Consider the following 8048-nt stretch of genomic DNA (forward strand, 5'->3'; position numbering starts at 1 on the left):
GTGTGTGTGTGTGTGTGTGTGTGTGTGTGTGTGTGTGTGTGTGTGTGTGTGTGTGTGTGTGTGTGTGTGTGTGTGTGTGTGTGTGTGTGTGTGTGTGTGTGTGTGTGTGTGTGTGTGTGTGTGCGTGTGTGTGTGTGTGTGTGTGTGTGTGTGTGTGTGTGTGTGTGTGTGTGTGTGTGTGTGTGTGTGTGTGTGTGTGTGTGTGTGCGCGTGTGAAAATGTTCTGAATTGGGGCAAGGCCAACTTTGATGGTATTAGACATACCTTGATTGGAATAGGATGTTTGTGGGCAAAGGGATGCCTGGAAAGTGGGATGCTTTTAAAAGAATGATGGTGAGGGCTTAAGCCATGCATGTTCCTGTTAGAGTGAAGGGCAGGGCAGCTGGGAGTAAGGAACCCTGGGTGATGAGAGAAAGTGAGGTCCTCGTCACGCAAAAGGAGGCATGTGATAGATATAGGCAGCTGGGATCAAGGGTATACCTGGAGAAGTTTAGGAGACTGAGGAGCATTCTTAAGGAAATCAGGAGGGCAGAAAGGGAGAAGGAGATATTTCTAGCAGATAAATTTAAGGAGAATCCAATGTTTTTATAAGTACATTGAAGGATAGAGAGTGTGTAGAGAGAGAATAGGACCCCTTAGAAACAAAATTGGTCATCTCTGTATGGAAGTGCAGGAGGTGGGCATGGGCCTCCGTGAGCATTTCTCATCTGTTATTACCATGGAGACAACCATGAATGGTAGGGAACTTGTTAATGGAGATCTTGAGAACAATCCGTATTACAGTGAAGGAGGTACTGGCTGTCCTAGGGCATATAAAGGTAGATAAATCTTCTGGGCCTGATCAAATATATTCAAGGATGTTGTTGGAAGTTAGTGAAAACATTGTGGGAACCTTGGCTGAAATATATGAATTATCATCCGACACAACTGAAGTGCCGTGGCTAAATGTTGTGCCTCCATTTATGGAGGGTTGCAAATAAAATTCTGGGAACTATAGACTAATGAGCCTGACATCTGTGGTAGGTACATTACTGGAGAGAATTCCGAGGGATAAGATATATATGGATAGACGGGCTAATTAGGGATAGTCAGCATGGGCTTGTATGTGGGAAATTGTAGGATGCTACCTGACCCGCTGAGTTACTCCAGCATCTGTAGCTCCTTCCTACATCCCTTGAACATTATATGCCTCAGTAAGTTCGCCTCTCATTGTTCTGAACTCCAGAAAGTGTAGGTTCAACATGGTTATTCTTTCTTCACTGGATGGCACCTTCATACCTGGAATTGATCTGGAACTTTCTGCAATCTGCTTATATTCTTCCATAAATAAAGAGTGAAATTGTTTGCAGTTCCGGATTAGGTCTCACCAATGACATGCATTGTCTCAGCAAAACCTGCAACAAGGGATAGCATGTGTGTTGTGCCTTACTTTCACACAAATGTTCCAATTCTGTCCAGTTCTACATCTAATAATTGTTCCAACGTACCAAGAGTGGTTGATCTCATGATAAAGCTCACAAAGTGGTCCATAATCAATGTTACGTAAACCTTACGACTTTTGAGCTTCATCCTTCTTGCCATATAGATTCTGTTCATTCTGGACAAAAGTTCCACTCCCTCTCAAATTCCCACAAAATTGGCATGTCCATCCCCCCTACCCCAGCCAGAAACTGTCCAGCTCTCCAGTAGAAGTTGTTACAGATGTTAATCCTGGTCAAATTGGAGCAGCCAGGACATTAAAATTGAGTAAAGGCTTGTGTGTTGCTAGGCCATTTTGGTCAAGTTAAATGTGCCTTTTGCAGAAATGGGACAAGCTGCAGAATGGTGCCAGTTTGTCTGTGGCCTAGGTAAGAGCTGCAGTGAAAGAATGGGACATCTGCAGGTTCTTACAATAAGGTGTAAATTGCATGGAAGTGTTGGGTCAATGCAAACCAGATATAGATAGTGTAAATAATGTTGCAAAGTCTTATTTGGATGGTTGCTGATTGGTTGAAATGTTGAGCCTTGGAGGAACTGTCTGAATCCCAGGGCACATTTTACTATGCTTGCTTCCTTCTAGAAGCTTCTTTTGAATACAATGTATATAAGATTATATTATTGGGTTAGGGAAATGTCAATTATGTACTGTTATAATTAATATGTGTGATTGGTTTGTAGGGGTTGCTTCCTCCACGGTGTGTAATTCATTGGGATGTGTCGGTTGAATGTGACCTGTTCTGTTTGCACGAGATAGTGTTGTCTTGCGTGGGTGGATCAGCAACCGTCCCTGCAGTTTGTTCTTCAATAAACTAAGGTTTCAGAACCAGAGCTTGACTTAGTGTTTGATTAAACCAGACTAAGGGGGTAAGTCTAGAACCAGAATTTACACAGAGGCCTATAGTGCTCTGGCAAAAATAGATCACCTTATATCTAATCCATTTTCATCACCAATGCAATCAGCACAAGATACCTGGCTCGCTAAACTAAGGAGTTAAAAAATGCTCTATATTAACACAAACAAATCCCTTCATCATTTTCTAAAACTCAATCAAGAAAGCCCTCACCAACACAGGATATTCCAAGATCCTTGAGTAAAACACAAATGGTTTTGAACTTGTGGAAATGTGATGGCCAATGTAGTGCCCTGCAAGATTTTGCAAACAGCAATGTGATAATGGGCAGTTAATCCAATGCTATTTGAAGAATAGTACCATGGACTGGGACACCAGGGAGACCTTTCCTGTTAGTTTAGTTTAGAGCTATAGCATGGAAACAGGCCCTTCGGCCCACCGAGTCCACACCAACCAGCGATACCCGCACATTAACACTACCCGACAGACACGTGGAATAAATTTACATTTACACATTGAAAGCAAGCCAATTAACCTACAAACCTGTACGTCTTTGGAGTGTATGAGGAAACCGAAGATCTCGGAGAAAACTAACGCAGGTCATGGGGAAAATGTACAAACTCCGTACAGACAAGCACCTGTAGTCAGGATCGAACTGGGGTCTCCTACTCTGTTGGCAGTAGCTCTACCACTGTGCCATTGTGCCACCCTGTTCTTCTTTAAAATTATGCTTCTGGCATCTTTTCAATCAACCTGAGAGTGCAGACTTAACATCTGCTCCAGAAAATTGGCCTTTCTGACAGAGCAACATTTTCACAGTCCTACTCTAAGAATGTCTGCGTGATCTTTACATGTAAACTCCTGAAGATCCTTCACTTACTGCCTCACATATGTCACAATGTGAATGCTTCAGCTCAACGGAGTATTTAGCTGCTCAGGAATTACTATCACTTAATGGGCTGTGTAGAGAATGATACCAGCCATTGCCTTTCAGCAGGTAATTTTGGGGCAAATGAAATGAAAGCAGGGCATAGTGTATTGGTGCACAAACATCATGCATTATATCGGCAATAGGTTCACATGTTTGCCGCAAGGCTGTTTACAAACAGCAAGTATCTCTGTATCTCCAAGATTCAGGAAAACAGCCAAGGTTCAAATTAATATGACACTTTATTAAATATAAGGAAATGCCTTCAATGAGGGATAGCATGTCCGATTCAATTTTAATTGTCATTGTCAGTGTACAGTACAGAGACAACGAAATGCATTAAATGCATGTGTGCTGTGGACAATTCCAGCTGTAGGTATAATGGAGTCAATAGAAGGAAGATTGGTTTGTGTGATGGCCTGGGCTCTGTCCACAATTCACCACAATTTCTTGTCTATGAATTTGAAGTTTTCAACCATCTCTACTTCGGCACCTTCAATGCAAACTGGGGTATATATATGCTGCTTCGCTTCCTGAAATCGATCACTTTGTCTTGCTGTCATTGAGGGAAAGTTTGTTGTCTCGACACCAGGACACGAGATTCTCAACTTCCTTAATGTACTCCATCTTATCTCCGTAAATCTAAACCTAAACCAAAACCTAAGCCATCTGCACCTCAAGGTTACAAAAAAAGCTCATGCTGAAAACTCCCTAGCTCTAATAGGCTGAAGCACATATCTTTGTCCAACAATAATTTCCATGAATACAACAAAAAATTATAACATCCAGCTCAGAAACATTATCAAAAGCATTGAGACAAAGGCACATGTGAAGATGTTTGGACAACTGACCAAAAGCTTTGACATGCAGTGCAATTTAAGGAGTGAATTAAACATGCAGGGAGAGGTGGTGGGGTTTAGAGAGGGAATTTGAAGTAGCATTTGAGGACTTGAGGTCGAAACTGCAAGGATGCAGGTATTATGGAAGATGAAAGGGATGGATCACACGGGATGGTTGGAGACCAGGACCACATCGGTATCTCAAAACCAGGATGAGGATATTAAAATCATTGCTGCCTTTATCAGGAGCCAATGCAGGCATTGTGGGGATGGGTGAACGTGATAGAGACAGAGCCTGTGGATGATCTCAATGTTATAGATTACAATGACTGGAGCATTGGAAGAATCAGGTCTAGAGATAACAAGGTAAGCATTAGTGAAAAGTGGAATAAACCCAAAAGTGCATTCCATGCTTCTACTTTCACCCATTTACCCAGCTGGGAAGGAACCCGATATCAAAAGTAATTACACCTCCATAATGTCAATGAAAATAACCACAACAGCCTCAATAAGTAAAAGAATGCAGGAAATTCTCATGATCCATTTGCAAATAAACTGCATGTGCCCTTCGAAGGGGCTATTGGAAAGTAATGAAAGCTTCGTTCAAAAATATTTTCAGTAACTGGGTACAGGATCTAAATTAAAGAGCGAGTTTGCACAAGTATTACAAACTTGCTGGTAAAAACTTTCAAAATTAATAATTGTCTACAGTCAGAGAAAAGAAACCAGATCCACTACACATATGCTTTCAAATCAATTTTAAAAGAAAAATTCATTAAAATGAGAATAGCCAAGTTAAACATGTGAAAGATAATGCCACAGATTTTAAATAGTAATGGCTTTGTGTAGTTATGACTCATGCTTGTGTAAGGCAGGGTCATAATCCAGCATGCTCATAAACGGATGGAAACCTCCATCATAAATCTTGATGGGATGGGAGATAAATAGTAAGATTAAACGAGAACTCACCAGTTTGAAGTTTGATCGGTATTTTATGAGGAGTAACATTGAGGGAATACGTGAAGAACCCCGCCAGGACGCATGCGTGTCATTCGTCAAAGCAGCGGTGTGAAATCACAGATAACTGTAATGACTAAACATAGTAAGATTAGAGAAGAGATACAAGTTGAGTATATGATCAAGGGTGGGAGCGGAGGGCACGTATTCCCTCAACGTTACTCATCATAATATAACGATCAAACTTCAAACTGTTAAGTTCTCATTTAATCTTACTATTTTACTTCGGAGTCACGTGAGTGACTACGTGAAGATTTTAAAGCTCTGTGATTTCATGCCATGGAAACGAGTCCATGCATCACATCTGCCTTGATTATGGGGAGAATAGAGTTAACATCATTAGACATCAATACGATATTGAAACCCAATGATGAAAATATTAACACCAATTATTGCCCCTATTTATGGGGTAAATTATATTACAGAACTTAAATTTGTTTCTGCAAATATTCCAGGTTCAATGACTGGATTGTTATAAAGTCGTTGGAAAGTTTCCCCCGTTGACCATCCTGCTGTCTTGAGGATTTGGTCCATAGGAACGTCCAACTTCATAGCTGCCGATGTAGCTGCAGCCCTAATAATCATGTTGTCCAACCTTTGTTTCTGTTGTGACTGAACCCTTTGTGCCGTGGCCAATGCCATCAGCATGACTGTTTTCATAGTCAGTTTCTGTAGGGACAGAGCTGGAGACCAGTTTCTTAACATGGTCAGTACAATGCTGACATCCCATGTTTGTGAGTACCTGGTTCTTGGGGGATTAATATTAAAATGCCCCTCATGAGTTTGGTTACCAGGGTGTGTCCCAACAGAATGCCGCTCTGTTCCTTGCCACAGGTATGTTGACAGAGCACTTCTGGCACAGTTGATGGCACTATGACTGAGCCTCTCATCGTAATGGAGGCTTGCCAGGAATTCCAGAACAGACGGGATGTTCATAGATCTGTGGGTGATGTTTATTGTTGTGACAGTACTTCCCATTTCTTGATGACACCAAGTACTGATTTTTTGGTGGACTGTCTGTGGCCCGCTGAAATAATTCCACTGTTCGGTCCGTCAGTCCCAGGTGTAGTAGAGGTGCTTTCAACTCTATAAATTAATAGGTTTATATAATTATGACATGGGTAACTCCCCTTGTTGCGGGAAGAACCAGTAAATTAGGTCTATGATGGATGGTGATGCATGGTTCTAAAACCATGTCGATATCACCGGGACCCATGGTTGAGTAGGCCAATCGGGTACTATCAAAATACCAGACGCGGAGTCTACTGTTTATTCCTAAATACCCGACTGATGAGGCAGAAGGAGGGAATGCATAAATAATCCCCCAATGCAGCGAAAATGCATCTGTAGCCACTGCCCCAGGTTCTGGCTCCCAAGAACCTAATTCGATAACTGGTGTGAGCATGGATGTGAATAGGTCGTTATCTGGTGTTCCATACCATGCTGTAATTCCAGCAATACTTTCCCAACATCCATACAGTGTTTTCATAGACTTAGCGTGACCTGTTGTCTGCCACTAAATTCAGTTTACCTGGTAATTTGGTAGCTTATATCCAAATATCTTTCTGGATACATTATTGCCAAATTGTGTTGGCCTGATAGTCACATGATGTCGATATGTTTCCACCCATATGGTTGACATATGCTACCATGGTGGTGTAGTTAATTAGTAGTATAACATACTGGTGATATAACCCAGAACAATATGACTTAAAGCCATGGAATGCACTCAACTTTCCCCAGGTATTTATGCCCAGCGTTTGTAATGATGCCTCCTGTGCATTCCATCTCCCCCCCAGCTGGAGATGGAATTGGTAGCATCCCATCCAAGTGCCCATCAGTATGTAGTTCCATAGACGGGTAGCTGTTAATGTTTGGATTGGAACAATGCCTAATGTTATGTTTCCACCATTTTAGTACCATGGTGGCCTCTGTTGGTAGCTTCTTTGGTCTGTCAGAATGACCCCCATAATTTTTGAGTGCATGCATGTTTGCGCTCTGTAATTTGATAATGTAAAGGTCTGATTTATGTGGCTGGAACACAGCCACTATAATGCCAATCATTCTACTACCAGTCTGATGGATGGTTTAGTTTACTGCAAGCCTCCATTAAGGCTGTAACCTTTTCTTACAGCAAAGTCACTGACATGTGAGCTGAGTTAAGAGTGAAACCGCAGATGATCCATTGTGTTAAATACATCTGTGGTCACCTCTAATGGGTACTGTATAGTAAGCATTTTTTAATACGATGCTTGCCATGTAGTAACCTAGGATCAATACCTTTGCAGTAACAAAGGTTCCCATCTAGTAATGAATATAAAGTACGAAAGTATTCAAATTAGTCAAATCTATGATGATGTGGCAACCACCATCTATTTTATGATAAAGGTTTTTGGACACGAATTCCTGTGATTCGTGTTGGATGTCCTCCATTAGTCCTTTTTTATTTGGGCACTGTAGTTCATTATGTGCTTATGATTATTTATTTGCCTGTAAGCATGAACATTCAGTTCGGTACATGCTGAACTGGAGGATTATGTTTTGAATAATTCTATGGTATAACCTTATACTTCTTCCTCCATGGTTACTATAAGTAGGTTTCTGTAGTTGGGTCTGTGTTGAGGGTTAGCGCATTCCCCAGGAAGTAGTTTTTAGACGTTGCTTTAATGAGCCCCAGGGTTTCCCTCTATGTCAAGTTCTTTACCTGTTTAGATAAGTTGCTTCCAAATTTTAATATTGGTGGTATGGAGGTTCCAGGTTTGCATAGGCCTGCAAATTAAGGTCTAAAGCCGGTTGGATGGTACTTCTTCCTAATGCTGTTTACTCGTATTGGTAGTTTGCAAAATAAGGCCAGTGCATCCTGGTGATCTAGTGTCATGTCTTTTTTGTTTATTGTGCGGGCGAAACCCGTAATACCCGCTGTTAGGACTTTTG

The sequence above is a fragment of the Leucoraja erinacea genome, chromosome 3 (assembly GCF_028641065.1).
Source record: "Leucoraja erinacea ecotype New England chromosome 3, Leri_hhj_1, whole genome shotgun sequence".
Classification (NCBI taxonomy): domain Eukaryota; kingdom Metazoa; phylum Chordata; class Chondrichthyes; order Rajiformes; family Rajidae; genus Leucoraja; species Leucoraja erinaceus.